This window comes from Neofelis nebulosa, chromosome 8, assembly GCF_028018385.1.
Source record: "Neofelis nebulosa isolate mNeoNeb1 chromosome 8, mNeoNeb1.pri, whole genome shotgun sequence".
Taxonomy (NCBI): Eukaryota; Metazoa; Chordata; class Mammalia; order Carnivora; family Felidae; genus Neofelis; species Neofelis nebulosa.
This window is the reverse complement of record NC_080789.1, coordinates 71871459-71891075: the sequence shown is the minus strand read 5'-3', so window position 1 is coordinate 71891075 and position 19617 is coordinate 71871459. Positions and strand designations below refer to the sequence as shown.

At 37.7% G+C, this 19617-nt stretch overlaps 1 pseudogene; it reads right to left on the bottom strand.

Annotated features, from left to right (window-relative positions):
* Positions 1-599: 599 nt before the first annotated feature.
* On the bottom strand, positions 600-4214 carry LOC131483857 (serine/threonine-protein phosphatase 4 catalytic subunit-like; annotated as a pseudogene).
* Between the last annotated feature and the right edge of the window lie 15403 nt (positions 4215-19617).

Sequence of the window (19617 nt, the reverse complement as noted above, 5' to 3'; positions counted from 1 at the left end):
CTACTGATGAGCATCGCTTCCCACCAGAGTTTATCATGAAGTTAATGAATGAAATATGTATCTCCAAGTGCAACATAAATATTAAATAAATTTATCTGATAGACTGAGATATAGCAGAGTTTATGGGAATTAACTCTGGAGTCATTCACAAGCTAGGGAACCTTAAAGTAGGGACATTTCTCAGAAAGAAGTGTGAAATAGAAGAGCGTATTCTAACTTGTAGTCATTAGAGCCACATTTTCATGATTTTCCATATTTAAATAACTTCTGAACTATTATTTAGTATTTTCCTTTAAATCTACTCATTAAAACTCATTCAATACATTTTTTCCTCAAAATTTTATCTGAAGCCAAAGAAAAAAGGGGGGAAGGAGAAAAATGGCACATTAATGGTTCAAGTGGGAGAAACAAGAGGAACATGGAGCTGAGGCTCCAAGCCTCTCCAGGAAAAGTCCTCATGCTTGAAGTGTCCTCTTTGAGGATGACAGCAGAGTCACCGATGGTCCCCCAGCCCCAAAGCCCAGCTTCTTTTTGGAGAAGAGGGCAGAATCACAGTGGCCTGAGGCCAGAGGAATTGGAGGGGGAGAGGGGTCAAAAGGTTACAGGAAGTAGTTATCCACGAGCTTCTTGGAGTGGATGCCACATGTCTCTTGGGGGGCAGCCTGGAAGATAATGAAATCTTTCCAGAGATGTGTTCATCCAGTTCCCGGATGGCTGCCACATTCCTAGAATGGTAGAAACAGCACAGTGAGCACAGTTTTATTGAAGTGCCACCTGTAACCTTCCCTCACCATTTGGTGGGCACAGCAGATCAGGCCAACATCCTTGGCTGCATGTTACTGTGAAATAGGTAGGCAACACCAGAAGCTCTCTTCAGGGTCTGATGGCCCCCTCATGAGGCACCTCTTGCTTTCAGTCAGTCATCTGAATCTGGTCTAGAGTCTGGAGGGAGGGAGAAAGTACCCGTGCACGCAAAAGATTGCCATTAATGATGGCTGACAGACTGATGTAGTCAAAAGAGCTCAGGGCAGTAGCACCATGTGGTCACCAAATCAGATAGAACAGGCACTCAGCAAAGAAGCCATAGACTTGGGGGATCTGGCAACTCTAGTGGTTCCCCAGGATCTTGCTGATGTGGTCATTATATTAAACATTAAGTACCAGCAGCAGGAGGAATGTTTCAATGCCTAGAAATCATGTTCCATAAAGTCTCTCATGAAAAGGTAGTTGGTCTCAGGGTCTTACCACCCACACTGAACAGCTCCTTGAAGTCATAGAGTTGTCCATGGATGTCGCCACATATTGTGACCCGCGACTCCACCCTCTGTACATTGGTCTCCTTTACCAAGATCTCTCCTGCCTTAGCGTGCAGGACACCTTGACTTCACTCTCCTGGATGATTTCACAGCATGGCAGTTGCTCCCACTGCGCATTAAGGTAGCTGACCTAACACCCTGGCCCCAGAGCTCAGAACCCCTCCCCTGCATGGGTCAGAGCCAGCGGGCTCCACTACCTGGAACTCGCGCTGGCTCTCCAGCTCCCTCCCTTCTGCTTCCTTCTTCTTGGCTCCTTGCCCTGCTGCTTAGCCTTCCATCTTCTATCTTTTTGTAGTTTTTCTCCCTCCTTACCTCTAGTCTTCCTTACCCTGCTTCTCTTGATTTCTATTCATTTCTTCTTCAGATTTTAACTATTTCTTCTTTCAATCTTTTTTTGGGAGGGTTCTGTTATTAGTCCACATTCATTATCCTACATTCTGCATCTTGTTTGTCAAGTTATTTCCCCCACCAAAAATAGTTAACCCTCTGAAAAGTGTTAATAAATTTCTACCTACATAGGAATATTATATTTAATGAAAATATTATTAGTAATATATAATATAGTAATAATAAGTGATAGGAACACATTACGCATTCTATCAAAGCCAATACTATGCAGAATTATATTCCTTGAAAAATGGCTTCATGTAAGTAACCAGAAAAGAAAAAAATGTGTAGACAATCCTGAGTGGGTAATAAGGCAATAAAATTATGTTAAGAAATACTAATATAAAGGATGAAACTCTGTTCTATATTACTGTCTTTTTTTTTCATGTTTATTTATTTTTGAAGGAGAGAAAGAGTGTGAGCAGGGGAGGGCAGAGAGAGAGGGGTACACAGAATCTTCAGCAGGCTCCAGGCTTGGAGCTGTCAGCACAGAGCCCGACCTGGGGCTCGAACTCACGAGCCGTGAGACCATCACCTGAGCTCAAGTCGGATGCCCACTGACTGAGCCACCCAGGCACCCCTATATTATTGTCTTTTGAATTTAAATGTAGATATTGAGTTCTTCTGAAAATAAATAATGGCATGGAAATTTTCCTTTCATTTGAGTTAATGATCTTGGCCATATTTTTCAATGAATGTTAAAAATAGAAAGTAAGACACACTGTATATACATTCTTCTTTTCATTAATTACTATTTGCGAAGGAAGAGTGTTTAATAGGTAATTCAAAATTTCAGAGAATTGAAATTGATTCTGAAAAGTTACTTTGTAACTATTATGATTAACTTTTCAACAGGGTATATGTGTACATGTATGTGTGTCTATCATTTTCAATCCTCTGGACCAGAGAGGGCACCTACCATTTGTCTAGGATGGTCTACATTCAGTGTCAAAAAAATGTGGACAAAATTTATGGTAGTCAAATACAAAACAATTCTATAAATTCTGATAGTAACACGTTTCATGTACTTTGACTTGCAAATTGGATAGACAGCGTCCTGAAAGAGTATTTTTAAAATGACAAAATCATTTATGCAGACTCTAGAAAAGGTGTTAAAAAGCTGAGTTAAGGAAAAGGTGAGAACAATTATCTGACTTTAGAGCATAACAAATAATCATGATGTAAATTAGGTTCTTTAGGGAATAAATTAGCACCCAACTTTACAAAATAGCTTAAAAGCAAACTACCCTCATAACATCAGAAGTAAGAGAAGATGGGGCGCCTGGGTGGCGCAGTCGGTTAAGCGTCCGACTTCAGCCAGGTCACGATCTCGCGGTCCGTGAGTTCGAGCCCCGCGTCAGGCTCTGGGCTGATGGCTCGGAGCCTGGAGCCTGCTTCCGATTCTGTGTCTCCCTCTCTCTCTGCCCCTCCCCGTTCATGCTCTGTCTCTCTCTGTCCCAAAAATAAATAAAAAAAAAAACGTTGAAAAAAAAAATTAAAAAAAAAAAAAAAGAAGTAAGAGAAGATGAACACATCTCTTTGCATTGCTGTCTTGGCCAGATCTGAGTGTGCAATGATGAAAAAGATTGATTGATTAGATCCTAAGTTTGTTTTGCCATCAAAGTGTCAGTATGGATTGATCTTTTTTCACTAGTGTGTTTTCTCTTTACTGCCCTGCCTGGAAAAGACTTCATTCTTTGATACACTATCCCACTCCAACAAAAGAACAATCTAACCAAAGTCTAATAATTTTGCAGTATATAGGAACGCATGTTTGTTTTAAAGGATTCTTCCTACCCTGCCAGAAAACATTTCTCACGAAAGACAATGTTGTTTCTACCAGGATGAGTATATGTGTTTTTCTAGACAGTTAATACAAATTTAAGGAGCTTTCTGTAGTTTGGAATTCCCTGAATATGTGTGATTTGGGCAAATAAACAAGGTTTGTCTGGTTCAAATGTGAAGATGTGGTTAATTTCAGAGGACTTGGTGACATTTTCAATGCGCACATCAAGGACTTGGAGATACGGAAGATAGGAAGCAAATGTCAAAGAGGGAACAATTATGGTTTGCTAAACACCGCATAAGACATAGGTTTTTATGCTGTTTATATATCTCTAACTGCTAGGATATGGAGCTCACGTAAAGTCATAAGATGTCCTGTGATGAAGTAATAACAAGTGTGTTGTGTGAGTGTAAGAAGTCATTTAAAAGTATCATCTTGCAAGAAGTTGAGTTTTTAATTATCAGTAACGAGGAAGAATAGTGACAAAGTTACCACATTCACCATTAGGCAAACATTCATTTTAACAAATTTGAAATATTTGCATTTGACATCTAAAGCCAGACTAAGTGGCAGACATATATATAGGGGGATTGGAGTCAAAGGCAGGGACATCTATATTTTCAGCACTGGGATGTTAGAGTCCCCAAATTTAAGCTGATTTTATAATATTGAATATGTATTACATACCTGGCAGTGAACACTGCAGTAATTTGATAAAGTGCCATTTCATTATAGATACCTATTACTAGAGTTACATTTCTCATGGAATTCTGAACAAACACCTTTCTCTAACATCACTTCATATTGTAATATGTAATCTGATTCTGTCAGAGTACATGAGCCTACTCTCATTTGTTTCAAACTTTGATGTAGTAGTTTAAACTTTTTTACTGTAATTTTATGCTCATAATAGATTCACAGTTGAATTTCTATGTAGCAAAAATTTCCATTATTCTTTGACACTAGCTTCCTGCTCAGTGTTCTAGCTGATAATCCATATACTTTATTTTTTTTACAGTTTTTTTTTACAGTTTTTTTTTTTCTTTTTGAATGGGTGTATGATCTGCCAGTACAGGAATATATCACATATTACTTATCTATCTATTTGTATTTAGGTATTCCTATTTTTCTCCAGTTTTACTGAGATATAACTGAAACATAGCATTGTATAGGTTGAAGGTGTACAATGTGTTGATGTGATATATCTATATATTGTAAAATGATTATCATCACAATGTTAGCTAACAACTCCATCATGTTTCATAATTACCATTTCTTTTTGTGGTGATAACATTTAAGATGTATTCTCTTAAGTACATAATACAATATTGTGAATTATGGTTCTCATGCTGTACATTAAATGCCCAGAACTTATTCACCTTATAACTAGAAGTTTATACCCTTTTATCAACATCTTTCCATTTCCGTCTACCCTTCTATAACAACCTTCTACTTACCCTGTTTCTATGAGTTCACGTTCTTAGATTCCACATGTAAGTAATATCATAACAGTATTTGTCTTTCTCTGATTTATTTCATTTAGCATAATTCCCATCCACACTGTTACACATGATCTTTCTCATGGGCTGTATAATATTCCATTATATCTCTATTTGTACACAGATAGACATTTTTATCTGTTGAAGGTAAATGGTAGGGAAGTTTCAAAGAGAATACAGTAAAAATTACAAGGCCCTCTGCATCTGAACATTTAAAAGTATGCTAGAAATGTGGGGGGGGGGGTTACAAATATTTCCATTCTCAGTAGGAAATCTTCATTTAGATTTAGGATTTGTAAGCTTGTTTTTCCTTGTGCATTTTATTTTTTAAGTAATCTCCACATCCAACATGGGGCTCGAACTCACAACCCCAAGATCAAGAGTCACGTGCTCCACTGACTGAGCCAGCCATATGCCCCTCATTGTGCATTTTATTGATTTTTAGTGGTTCACAGTTAAACTTTCTTTAAGCATTTGGAATATTCCTTAGGACTTCTTACCTAATTAGTGGGCTGCCTACTATTGAGGCATGTAGTAGCTTCAGAATTTTCTAAAAGAGGGTATGAAAGTATGGGTTTTGAGGACAAATGATATAATTAAATATATGGGAATCTCAGGATATTGCCATATTGGTTGAAAGATTTCAGGATTTCTTTAAACTGTGTTTGAAACTATACCTACTATCTAATTTTACCACCAAATAATTAATGTCCACTTTTTGTTGTAATTGTTAATGGGGAAGATGGTAGTAAAAAGGGTGGATGGGAGGAGCGTAGCAAGTGTAGACATTTAGATAAGGATAGATCTGGGCCTGAAAAAGTAAGAATGCCTTGTATGGTACATACTATTTCATACCTAACAGTACATTTTATAAATATGAATAACCCTTCTTCATAAGCAGATACATCACAGTTAAATCCCTTCCTTCCTTCCTTCCTTCCACCCTTTTTTTTTCATGTTTCTATGCATCACTTTTGTTTTTTGTTTATTATTTTCTCCAAGTTTTTATTTAAATTCCAGCTAACATATAATAATATTAACTTCAGGAGTAGAATCTAGTGATTCATCACTTATGTACAACACCTACTGCTCATCACAATAAATACCCTCCTTAGTCCCCATCACCCATTTAGCTAATCCCCCCACCCAGCTCCCCTCCAGTAACCCATAGTTTATTTTCTATACTTAAGGGTCTACTTCCTGGTTTGCCTCTCTTTTTCTCCCTGTGTTCATCTGTTTTATTTCTTAAATTCCACATATGAGTGAAATTATATGTATTTTCCTTTCTCTGACTGACATATTTCACTTAGCATAATACACTCTAGCTCTACCCACATCATTGCAAATGGCAAGATTTCATTCTTTTTTTGATGGCCGAGTAATATTCCATTGTGTATGTCTATATGACACATCTTCTTTATTCATATCCTCCTACCATTTTTTATCTCCATCTCTCTCTTTTCCTCTCCCCACCATAAACAAAATTTTTTAAGTGTTCAATATATTTCCTTTTGTTTTGTGGGTCTTTTATAAAATGTATGTTACTTTTTAAATTGTAATTGAACAAATGTGTTACCAGTCTCCAGATGAAGAAATATAAATAATCAGCACCCCAACTGCCTCTAGTTCTCCCTCCCAGTCACTTCCTCCCACAAAGGGAACCATCATTATGACTGCTATCCCTAAATTAGTGGTGCCTATTTGAACTTTATATAGTTAGAACCATATGATACATGCTCATTTGTTACTGGTAAACATTATGTCTCTAAGAGTCATCCAGATGGTTATGTTTAGCAGCCTTTCCTTCACTGTCTGTACAGTTTTCTATATAATGAATATGCCATACTTTACCCACTCTATTTTTTTGGATTTTGAGATTTTCCAGAAGAGGCTATTATGAGTAGTCCTACTCGTGCACATGTAATCTTGTAGACATATACACTTATTTCTCCTGGCTATCCACTTCGTAGCATAATTATTGGTGGACAGTGTATGCTGCAAGTTCAACTTTAGATACACTGTCAAAGAATTTTTCAAACTGGTTTATTGATTATGCTGTCATAACAATGTGTGAACATTTCACTTTTGCTAATAATACCTGGTACTATTTTTTTTTTTCCTTTTTTTTTTTTTTTTATTTTTTATTTTTATTTATTTTTGGGACAGAGAGAGACAAAGCATGAACGGGGGAGGGGCAGAGAGAGAGGGAGACACAGAACCGGAAGCAGGCTCCAGGCTCCGAGCCATCAGCCCAGAGCCTGATGCGGGGCTCGAACTCACGGACCGCGAGATCGTGACCTGGCTGAAGTCGGACGCTTAACCGACTGCGCCACCCAGGCGCCCCCCTGGTACTATTTTTTTAATTTTATCTATTTTAGTGGCTGTGTAGTAGTTTCTCATTATGAAGCTATTAATAGCTTTATTGAGATATAATTGATATACAATAAGCTGCATGTTTAAAATGTACAGTTTGATAAGTTTTGACAAAGGTATACACCTGTGAAACCATCACCACAATCAAGGTAATGAATATATTTATCACCCCTAAAAGTTTCCTTGTGCCCCTTTGTAGTTATTTAATCCTATTCCTCCTTTTCTCCCCTCTCCCAGGGCAATCACTGATACCTGTGCTCCCATGTACATAATGTTTCTATTTTTTTCTTCTAGCTGTTGGTTTAAGATTTTTCTGGTTTTCAGTCACTTGATTGTGATGTATCTTGGTATCAGCTTCTTCATATTTCTTGGAGTGGCTTTGTTGTACTTCTATGAAGTATAAGTTTATTATTTTTATCTAATTTGAAAAAATAATTGGCCAGCGTTTAAATTTTTTTCTCTGGCTTCTATCTCTCTCCTCTCCTTCAAGGACTTTAATTATAAATATGGTAAGCAGTTTGAAGTTGCCTTATAGCTCACTTTTTTTAAACCATATTTTTCCTGTGTTTAATATTATTGCAAAGTTTATTGTTACATCTTCAAGTCTACTGTTTTTGTCTGCAACATCTAACCTCCTATTAATCCCATTTGGTTCACTTTTCTCTCTCGAAATTTTCTTTCTTTCTCTGTGGAATTTTAGAATTTCTATTTTGCTCATTTTTATCTTCCAATCTGTCATTAACATATTCATGTTTTCTTCTACCTTCTTACATACACATATGGAATACAGTTATAAAAGTTGTTTTCATATTGTTTTTTACTATTACTTGAGTAATTTCTGGGTCTCGTCTTATTGAGTTTTCTCTGCATTCTAGATATTTTTCTGTTTTTTTTTGTTTTTTGTTTTTTTTTTTTTTGCACACCTGGTAATTTTTCATTAAATGCTAGATAGTGTGAATTTTCACTTGTCAAGTGCTGGATATTTTTGTCTTTCTATGATTATTTTGGAGGTTTGTTTTGGGACTCAGTGATTGACTTGGAAACAAGTTTAATCTTTTTGAGGGTTTCCTATTAAGCAATGATAGGCATGACCAGAACACCCTGTATTGTAAATGCTTATTCAAGCCATTTGCCTATTTTTCTGTTGGGTTATCTACCTTTCTTTAAATATGTTTAGCATATTCATTCTATCTATGAGCCATTTATTGAGAATATATAGGAAATATCCTTTCCCACTCAGTGGCATGTTTTTGAACTTTCCTTCAGTGAAAATGTTCCCTGAGAAAGAACATAATAAATATTTCCCTCCCAGAACAGGGTTGTCTACATTGTAACAGGGAGATAAATAGCTTGTCAAAACAATACAGGTTTAATGGTTGGATTTTTATTACCAGTTCATTATGCCAAGAAGTTCAATGTTACAGAACAATTCCTGTTATACCACAATTATGCCATCTTCTTTGCCTGCTGCTAGGATTGATTAGTCCTGTGTGTAGAAGGCAAAGAACAAGTTTTTCCTATGACACAGGCATGTCTAGGGTGAGCCCTATAGACCTAGTTAGTTAGTTAGTTAGTTAGTTAATGTGTATTTATTTATTTTGAGAGAGGCAGAGTGAGTGTGGGAGGGGCAGAGAGAGAGAGAGGGAGAGAGAGAGAATCCCAATGTGTACTGCCAGTGCAGAACCCAATGTGGGACTCGAACCCACAAAGTTATGAGATCATGACCTAAATCAAAACCAAGAGTCGGATACTTAACCTACTGCCACTCAGGCACCCTTACCCTTTTTCCCTACAGACCTTTTAAAAAAAAAATCTCTGGAGCGCATTCACCATGAAATGTCATAAAATAAATACACAAGCCTTCCTTTTTATTAAAAACATACTTTTGAAGATGAATGTTTATTCAGAGATGAAAATGCCTATAGGAATATTTTCCTAGAAATATGAATCATCCAGTGCTTTGGCTTTTCATAAAAAAAAAAGAAAAGAAAATGAATCTTTCTGCTTAAATGCATCTAAATGGGAACTTGTTATATCATCTATTTATGTTTCAAAGGGAAAAGGGTCAATTAAATAGCTTTAATCACTGTCAATTAAGTAATTATCATTTCTTTGTCCAAATAATTTCCAAATATTCATTATCCCCAAATCATAGCGGCTGGGGAATTGACCTTATTTTTTCCTATCTCCCATCCCAGATAACATTAATTCATTTATTCTTTCAGAAATAATTGCCTACTATGATGTAAGACACACTGAACTAGCCACTAACTCTCCTCCAAAGATTATAGGGAAGAGATATGAGTGAATAGGGGAGAGAGACCAACACAGCCTTTGGATGCCAGTTGCTGATGGCCTATCTTCTTGATGCCTAAAGGAAGAGCTATGTCTAAGTTGACTTTTGTGTAAGACAGTTAAATGCTACATCTTAGCATGTAATGAAGTCAGTGAAATCGAAGTCAGGACATAGTTGTCTTTTCAAAATAAGTGAATATTATAGGCATTTGAGTAAGGTTGTGTCTGATTTGTATGTAAAGGGGAAGGATGGGGGAAAGAAATAGGAGAAAGGAAGAAATCTGTAGTTAATTAAGTAAGTTCTTTTAGAGAAAACTATATAAAACAGAGGAGTGTATCACCACTAGTTGTCGTCGTCATCATCATCATCATCATCAAAACTATACCATTCATCATTTATTGAGCCTCAACTCTGGCCTAGGTGACATACAAGAATTGAAATTTGGTGTCCATAATGGTTCTGCTTAAAGAACCATTGCTGCCAGTATCTAGCAGAACAGGGACTAGATTCAAAATCTGTCTCCCTGGAGATATACTTTTTGCACTTCACTAGGGTTTCTGAGAGATCAGCCTGTGTAGTACATTCTAGTCCAGGCAACCAGGAGTAAGGGAACTGTTTGACCATGGAACTTGAGGGCATAGGTCCATAAGAGATGCACAAAAGGCTCAGACAAGTAGACTCTTTTCCATCTAGAAACTGAAAGAATTAAAAATATTAGATAATTTACAGATGACTAGTAAAGCTGGAATGTAGAAACTTTAAGTGGCAGGGCCTAGAAAGAACACCCAGAGATTAAGTGGGGGGTGATGGTGGGCAGATGGCTTGTGAATGTGGCTGGAAGGATTGCTTAGTGCCTTCACTAAGTCAGCTAAGAAACATGAAGCCATAGTGGCTATATATCCTCACTCTCCATAGTTTAAAAAGGATCGGACTGTGCTACCCCAAAAGATGTATAATATGCAAAAGATGCACTTTGGCATAATGATTACTTTAAGCTGAAGGCAACTGAGAATTAACATGTGCAAGAAGAGTTCTCTGCCCTCCCCTCAGATGTCTAAAATCAGGGCATAAATTCTGCTTTGTTGAAGGACTCCAGGAAGAGAAAACCAACTCTTACAACCAAAGACAGAGGGTCACACTGAGAGGAATCAGTATAAACAAACCTTACCAAAATAACCCTTGTCTTCCATTATATTTATTCCTTGTACATCTACTCACCTTCCCACAACTTATCACCACTAGAAGCCCAAATCTCCTTTCCCCTTTCTAGTCACTTCTCCACAATGTATTGCCGTTTGTTAAAATGGTATATAATCTCTTTTGCTAACTAGTTCTTTGCGTTTTCACATCTTTTCTGTCACTTCTCCTATGCACATAAAAAAAATATTCACATCAGTAAAAACTGCAACTTTTTTTCCTGTTCATCTGTTTTATGCCAGTTTAATTCGTAGGCCCTAGCTACTTAACGTAATAAGGTGGAGGAAAGTTCTGTTTCCTCCCCATCAGTCTGTGCCATAGGTTTTTTTCATTCAGGAGGTAACATAATGTGGTGGGAAAATATCTGGCTAGGAGTTGAGATATTTATTAGTCTTATCCTGGACATTAGTTACTTCTGTGACTGAGTTAAAGGGTTCTACAAAACGTCTCTGTGGCTTAAGTTCCTTATGAGCATAGTAAAAGAGTTAGAAACAAAGAGGATGGCAGACAAGTTTCACTTCCTGGCTGGAGGGCTTTGTCCAAGAAGACTAAGAAGCCACATGGGCCATGATTACCAACGGCTACCGCAGGCACTGGAGCAAAGCAGTTCTAGTGGATGTACAGAATATATATCATCTCTGGAATAAAAGATGCATAAAACTTCTTCCACTTCTGCATTCGGTGAATTAGTTTGTACCCTTTTATGGATTCTACCTGAGGAAAAAGCGGGCACATGCAGCAAGTGATGATACAATGTTTAGGGGAGAAATGAAATCCCTTTTGAGCCTTGGGTGGTAAAGAAGCAATCCAAGATCTACCAAGAATTCAATATTCTATTTATCCCATGTTGTCCATAATGGTTTGGGTGCTACAGATGCCTGTAATAATGTACAATTAACATATAGAGATAGGACCCCCATCCCAGTTCTAATGTCCAGATTAATTGGCTGTCCTAGAAGGAAAACCAGCAGATCTATGAAGAACATATCAAATATTATCAAAGACTTGATTTCAGGAAACTAATAATGGATATTAGTTTCTTCCAGTGAGAAACAAATTGTATTATTTAAATGCAACCGTCTCTATAACGTGTTGCATTCAAAGTTTCAGAAACTTATTCCCGCACAATTTTACTCCCACCTCTTTCTCCCAGATGCAGATGTAATTCATGTAGAAGCAGACATTAAAATAAGTCACTCAGGGCAGACTTGCTTTCATTTACATAATGTTCTTTGAGGGGGGAAAGTATTAAATCAATTTTAACCTGTTTGGGCCTGTATCCAAATAATGCACAGGCCTGTTTAAGGAGAATCAGTTTTGATATTTGTAAAAGAGATCATATGAAATGTATTACTCAATTAAGTAAAGGAATTTATACTTTATTATAGAATATTGTACCATCTGCCGGATGAATATAACTAATTAAATTTGACTTGGTATGTGGTTTTAACAAACAGTTTAAAAATGAAAATTCGACAATGAATTCTTCAGCAGCACCTGAAACGATAGATACCCACTGGGAAAGACTGCATCCAGCCCTGCTCAGGTTGCAAACAGACTTCCCATTGTCTGGTTGCAGTCTGCATAATGTTTGCATTAAAAAACAGGTCAGATTCAGTAACTACTCACAAGCAACACAAAAGAATGCAATGTGCGTCTGCTGTTGCCGAAGAACTAACAAGGTAACATCATGGAATAAAAAATGGCTGCAAAGCTTCCCTGGCCACAGAAAAGAGACGACTACTCTGCTCTGAAGTGTACTGCCAAAATCCCTGCTTAAAAAGAGGCTACCGAAGCAAGGCTGGCCAATACCCATTGTTAGTAATACTGCAGTCCAGCTGAAATGCTACCGCGACAAATCAGGCTAGAGCCATGCTACTCTCCGGTCTTGGCCATGAGGCAGTCAAACCTTGCTGACTCTGTAGGTATCAGTTGTTATCTATCAAATGGCAATAATATTATGCCACCTTGTCAGGAGGGCTATTAGGGGAACCAAAGAGCTTAGAAATTGCTTTATACCAAATGCTGTGTAAGTTTATTGACAGAGACGCTAAAATAACAAAATGATTAGTTAAAAGAGAAACATTTCTATCTGAAATGTGACCTCTCACTGTCAACTACGGCATCATGATATTTGACTTTTTCACCCAGATGTTCTCATTCTTTGTTGACAAAGCTTTGGTATTCCTGTATCACTCAAACGCTTCATTAATTAAGCACCACAAGAGTGCTAGTGTTATATCTTGTATGGGAACTAAGTGTTTTGAATATTTAGTCATCATTTCTCTGGTAAAATTAATACTTTCTCATATGAAAAAAAATTTTTTAATGTTTATTTTAGAGAGAGAGAGCACGAGTAGGGGAGGAGCAGACACACACACACACACACACACACACACACACACAGAATCCAAAGCAGGATCCAGGCTCTGAGCTGTCAGCACAGAGCCCCACGTGGGGCTTGAACTCACGAACAGCAAGATCATGACCTGAGCTGAAGTTGAATGCTTAACTGGCTGAGCCACCCAGGTGCCCCAATACAATCTCATATTTAAACGGTGTTGTGTCTTTTAAAAAAATAAAATAGCTATAGCATTTTCTTAAAGGAACATTTCAAAGCATTCCATTTGTTCAAACAGTTGAACAGTAGTCCTTACGAAGAAGAAGGAGATGGATGAGAACAGCTGACTCTGGGAGCCATCCACGTGAGACAATTGTGTCGAGAAGCTGATCTACAGAATTTGGGGATAAAAGCTTCTGAGTAGCATATGCTTCCACTTTGGGCTGAGGGTGTTTACGAAGCACTCAGCGTCATCACTCTTCAGAAGAGAGTTGGGGTCGCACGGAAAAGAAAACAGAAGATTTGTCTGAGAAGCAGAAGGAGTTGACACCATTAGGGCCTCTGTGAGGAGACAGGTTTCTCAAGTTTCATTTGTGCAGGAGTTAAGGATCCGTGGGAAATGAACACTTTGGAATTAACTAGCTCACGCAAATACTGAACTTATTTTTCTGTAACTGTTTTCCCTGGTATGAAAATCATGGTCTTCTTGGAGCCCTATATAAGACAGCTGAATTTCAAGTAACCTGTTGACATATGGGAATGATAGGAACAAATGCCAAGTTGAAATAAGCAGAAGGAACATATGAAATAAATCACTGGAAAGTTGAGCACGTGTAGGTAGAGATGGCCCAATTAGACTTTAGAAAACCAAGAAAACACAGAATGAGATAAACGTTTGTGGTAGCAGTTGGGGAATACAGTTATTCTCCTGAGGTCAGAAGAAGCTTCAACAAACAAGCCTGAGCTATTGGATTTGAAGGTAGCTGTAACATGAATTCCATCCAGAAAAGCCATCAAGCCCTATTCCTTAATTACATATTTATTAAAGACATTTTACAGGATATCCCCAGTAAGCTGACCTGCCCATTTACAATATGTGTCCACTTAAGAATGGATTTATAAACATATATCATTTGCCAAGGTTCAAAATCTCCAACATCTTTTATAAATACATTATCCAGGCATTATTCACAAACCGGAACTATTGTCCTGGTGAGATGATTTCTGGCAGGTCTCTGTGGGATTTCCTGTTCTAATATTGTCTGAGGAGGTGCTGACCGCACATCAGTCAGGAAGCATGGTGACGTGCACCTGTACTCATGGGAAAAAGCATCCTATCAACCCAGGGCACTGCGTCTACCTTTCGGTAGCCTGTCGCAGGTGGTGCTGGCCAGAGAAGAATCTTGTCTTACTTCTGAAGTTTCCTTTTAAAATTGTTTTGAGCCAATCCGTCAACAGGTGTATGATTTTTCTGCCAGATACAGCAATTAAGATATCAACTGCTATTTCCTTGACTGCAAAGGGGGAACAGGAGGCTAAGATGTACTCGCTGAGCTCAGTTTAGGTTAGAGGCAGCATCTGGGTTTCTGTAAGGAACTGCTTTTATCCAGTTTGGCAGTTGATTGGAATGAGAAATCGGCATCCAGTGACATTTTCAGGTCACAAGAAGGTAATGTGGAACAGAACCTTAGAAAGGGCTGTCATTGGGGCGCCTGGGTGGCTCAGTCGGTTGAGCGGCCGACTTCAGCTCAGGTCAGGATCTCGCGGTCCGTGAGTTCGAGCCCCGCGTCGGGCTCTGTGCTGACAGCTCAGAGCCCGGAGCCTGCTTCCGATTCTGTGTCTCCCTCTCTCTCTGCCCCTCCCTCCCTCTCTCTCTCTAGCAGAAATAAACATTTAAAAAAAAAAAAAAAAAAAAAAGAAAGGGCTGTCATTAAGTCCCACTCTCCCTCAATGACTGGATATAGCCACTCCTCTCTCTGCTTAAGAAGTGGTTTTGAATTTAAATATTACACACTTCAGATTTTTTATTAGACTTTCAAAACTAGTTTCTCAGAGACAGAGTTTTGGTGTACATATTTAATTTCAGAAAAATATACACTGCTGTAGAGTTGATAGAATTTTGCTTTTTCATTTCTTAAGTTCATGTGATACACCCATTGCCATCTCAGGAAGCTGAGGCATGAAAGTGTATTTAATTTTACAGTATCCCTACTCATCTTTCTAACTCCAGCTACAAGGTTTCTTAGTGCAGAATGGTTATGTGGTAGGATTATGTTGTAATCTCCTTCTGGTGTCCCTACTCTCATTCCCGTCTTGGGTCCTTACTCACTGATTTCAAAAACCTATTCTGAATCAATTGTTTTAAGACTCGATGCTGCCTTTAACCCCTGGCAACAGTAATATGTATTACTCAAATCTAACAAAAAAGTATGATATTAGCATATTTTCAACATTCACTCCCCGTATTCACCAAGTATGTTTTCATTTTAAAATGAAACAGCACTGATGGATCACTTCACTCATTTGTTCATAAACTCAACTCTTCATTGAGTGGTTAAAAAAAAAAAAAAAGAAAAGAAAAAGAAAAATGTGGTAGTCGAGACCTCACTTTAAATCTCATTTTTTGCCTTTTACCAGTTATGTGATCTGAGGCAGGATCCTCTAGCCAAAAGGATCTTTTGGAATCAGACATACCCTGGTTCTTAAAATTAATTGCATGGCCCTGGATAAATTACTTTAACTTCTCTGAGCCTCAGTTTCTTTACCCGTTAAAAAACAGAAGAATAAGCTGAGTACTTGGCACTGGGCTGAGCACAGAATGTACACATTACGTTGTGCTTATTATTAATATATAACTGTCATATGTTAATATATAACAGAAAGTATCTGTTGTGTCAAGGTAGATGCAAGTTGGTTCCCAAGGAAAGGCAGGAGCAGAGTGACCAGGATTCCAGGATCTGCACCAACCCCCACTGCCTGCTCTGTGCTTCTGCGGGAAGCCACTCTATCTCCTAAGTCCAGACTCAGGAGGGAGGAAGCCCTGGGAAAGGCATGGCAGAGAAGGAACCTGCCCAGTGCTCCTCCTGACTGGCCTGTCTTCACGTCCCTTTTCAGTTTCAAAATAGCACATATTTCTTCCCCCCTAAGCAGCTGTGTGGGGCACTCTGGATTGTGCAATCCAAGTTCTGTGTAAAGTAGGCCCTGCAGTCCCCAAAGATCATTCCCGTGGATTTGGCTGATTCTGAGGATTATTATCAGCTTGTACAGATGTAGAAATTATTGGTGCTTCTTACTTGAAGGGAGCCAGGTGTCTGAAAAGCCAGCCACAAATAGTCATATGTAGACATACAAAATGAGAAGTTTGAAAGAAAAAAAGAAATGAGATTCTGATTTTTTTCCCCCTTTCTAAATGCTCTCTGCTTTGGAAGGTATTTAATCAAAAAGGAAGCTTTTTGTATATGTATGTTATACGCGATACTTTCTTCTTAGTATTCAGTATTCTCCAGAAGGGGTGCTTTCTTTTTTCCCATTGTTTGTTTCTGGACCTTGGGTGTAGAGGCTTGAACTAATACACTCCTTGGTTTATGACTTTTACTATCAATTGACAAGAAAAGGTACTGATTTAATTGACTGATTGCCTTCTATCTCCTTTTCCAACATTCACTTGCTTCCCTCCACCCAGAGGCTACTATTCTGATATCATTCATATAAATTTCTTTAGTTATATGCGTTCTTACAAAATATTGGCCTGCATTATTCATTTAAATTAATGAAATTTTCTCCACTTATCTTTTATGTTACATGATAGAGATTACATGATGGAGGTTTCTGTGTTCTTTGTTAGATTAATGCCTATATATTTTATATCTGCCTATTTGTTATCTAGAAATATAGTTTTTGGTTGTTAGGAAGTTTAGAATCTCATTTTTTATTATATTTTCAATGTGTTGATATTTTACTCAGCCGTTACCACAGTAACACTAAGTAATAACCTAAGTACCAACAAGATCAGTGACCATAATAAAGATTTTTTATTTTTGATTATATTTCAAATTGCTTCTTGCTGGTTATATTAGCTATTACTCCAGCAATGCAGTAAAGCAAGCCAATCCAAAACGCAGTGTTTTACAAAACATGTCTATTTCCCCTTGTCTGGTCTCTCTCACGTGTCTTCAGGTTAGTTAGAGCCGTGCAGGACTAGACTAAGAGGAGCTGATCTTGCCTGTGGGCTACAGATTGGATGCGGATCCACTATATATGTCTGTTCATTCTCCTTGGAACAGTGGCTACCCAAGGAATATTCTTCTCTTGATGACTAGCAGGAATGCAAGAGAACCAAACTGAGCCATGCAAGCAAGGCGAAAGCTTTTGTTCTCATTCAGTCCACTAACAGGCCATTGGCCAAAGCAAATCCCAGAGCCAATGCCAACATCTCTTTGGAAGCAAGTATATTCTGCCATCATGGGGGCTGGAGGATGGCAGTGTCTAGTTATATGACAGAGGCTATGGATATACAATTGTTGCATAATCTCTGTTGATGTAAATTATATCCATTTTTGTGACTTAAAAAAAAAATCCTGCTGGATTCCCTTACCACTATGAGTTGTTGAAACTTGTGGGTTAAGGAAGGTAACTGTATTGTTTGTAAACGATGAAAGTTTAACGTCCTCCCTTTCAATGCTTACACCTGTTCTTTCTTTTCCTATACTATTAGCCAGGATCTACTCTGTGGAAGACTAGTGGTGATGGTGGGCAACCCTGTCATAATCCACATCTAACAGGGAATAAATATGTTTTCTCTATTAAGTATGTTTACTGCAGGGTTTTTTTTGTCTGTAAGATTATCCAGTTAAGGAAGTCCCCCTCCATTCTTAGTTTTCTGAGTTTTAATCACGGTTCTTGAATTTTATCAATATTTTCTATGCATTGATTGACATAATTATACGGGTTTTGTCACTTGGTTGTTAATATGGTGAGTTACGTTGGTAGTATTTCTGATGAACTCTCTTTGATTCCTATTTGAACTGCATTTATAAATACCTGAAAGATTCAGTTAATATTTTAAGGATTTTTTAATTGAGTACAATTGATACACAATGTTACATTAGTTTCAGGTGTACAACTTAGTGATTTGAAAACTTGATACATTATGCTCTTCACCATATAGCTACTATTTGTCCCATTACATTGCTATTAGAGTATCATTGACTGTATTGTTTATGCTCTGCTTATTCATATGACTTATTCCATAACTGAAGGTTTGTATCTCTCTCTCCCCTTCTCCTATTTTGCTCAACCCCCATCCCTCTGGCAACCATCGGTTCTCTGTATTTATATTTCTGATCCTGCTTTTTGTTTTTTCACTTTTTTAAGATTCAATTTTTTAATGGAATCATATGGTATTTGTCTCTGATTTGTTTCACTTAGCATAATACCCTCTCTAGGTTCATCCATGTTGTCTCAAATGTCATGATCTCATACTTTTTATGGCTGGGTAATATTCCAACATGTGTATATATGTATGTACCACATTTTTCTTCTCTGTTCATCTATTGATGGACACTTGTTACTTCTTTCTTTGCTATTGTAAATAATGCTGCAGTAAACATAGGAGTACAGATATCTGTTTGAGTTAGTGTTTTTGTTTTCTCTGGGTGAATACCCAAGTCACCTGGGTGAATCTCCAGTAAAATGGGGATTCCTCCCATCAACAGTTTGCCTTCCTATCAACAGTGCAAGAGGGTTCCTTTTCCTCCACATCCTCATCAATACCTGTTGTTCCTTGTGTTTTTGATTTTAGCCATTCTGAGAGGTATGAAGTGATAGCTCATTGTGGTTTTGATTTGCATCTCCTGATGATGAGTGATGTTGAACATGTTTTCATGTGTCAGCCATCTGTATGTCTTCTTTGGAAAAATGTCTATTTAAGTCCTTTGCCCATTTTTTAATCAGATTTTTTTTTTTGGTGTTGAGTTACAGAAGTGCTTTATATATTTTGCATATTAGTCCCTTATCAGGTATATCATTTGCAAACAACTTCTTCCATTCAGTAGGTTGTCTTTTATGTTGTTGACAGTTGCCTTTGCTGTGCAAAGGCTTTTTATTTCGATGTAGTCCCAATAGTTTGAGTTTGCTTTTGTTTCCTTTACCTTAGGAGACACTTATTTAGAAAAATGCTGCTACATCTAACATCAAATAAATTACTGCCTGTGTACTCTCCTAGGATTTTTACAGTTTTAGGTCTCATGTTTAGGTCTGTTATCCATTTTGAGCTTATTTTTGTATTTTGTGTTAGAAAGTAAGCCAGTTTCATTCTTTGACATGTAGCTGCCCAGTTTTCCCAGCACCATCTGCTGAAAAGTCCCTTTTCCCCATTGTATATTCTTGCCTCCTTTGTCATAGATTAACCATATGAGTTTATT